The sequence below is a fragment of the Macrobrachium nipponense genome, chromosome 13 (genome assembly GCF_015104395.2).
Source record: "Macrobrachium nipponense isolate FS-2020 chromosome 13, ASM1510439v2, whole genome shotgun sequence".
Taxonomy (NCBI): Eukaryota; Metazoa; Arthropoda; class Malacostraca; order Decapoda; family Palaemonidae; genus Macrobrachium; species Macrobrachium nipponense.
The window spans coordinates 81,937,854-81,938,166 of NC_087206.1; positions in this window are offsets into that span (position 1 = coordinate 81,937,854).

The window sequence follows — 313 nt, forward strand, 5'->3', positions numbered from 1 at the left end:
TAAGATTGACATGTTTTGATAACAACGCAAGACTCGATTCATCGCTTATCAAATGCATTGACAGAATAGGAAAGCAAACGGATCTCGCAAACCCTCCAATCTCAAAGTGTTGACATAAAAGGGAAAACACTCGCAGTTTCGAACGGACAAAGAAAATCTCTCTCTTTTTACATTCTATGTCATATATATATATATATATATATATATATATATATATATATATATATATATATATATATATATATATATTCTTTTACAATATGTAATGCGAAATCTGAATACACATTTTAAAACATCCCATCTCTAAGCTATC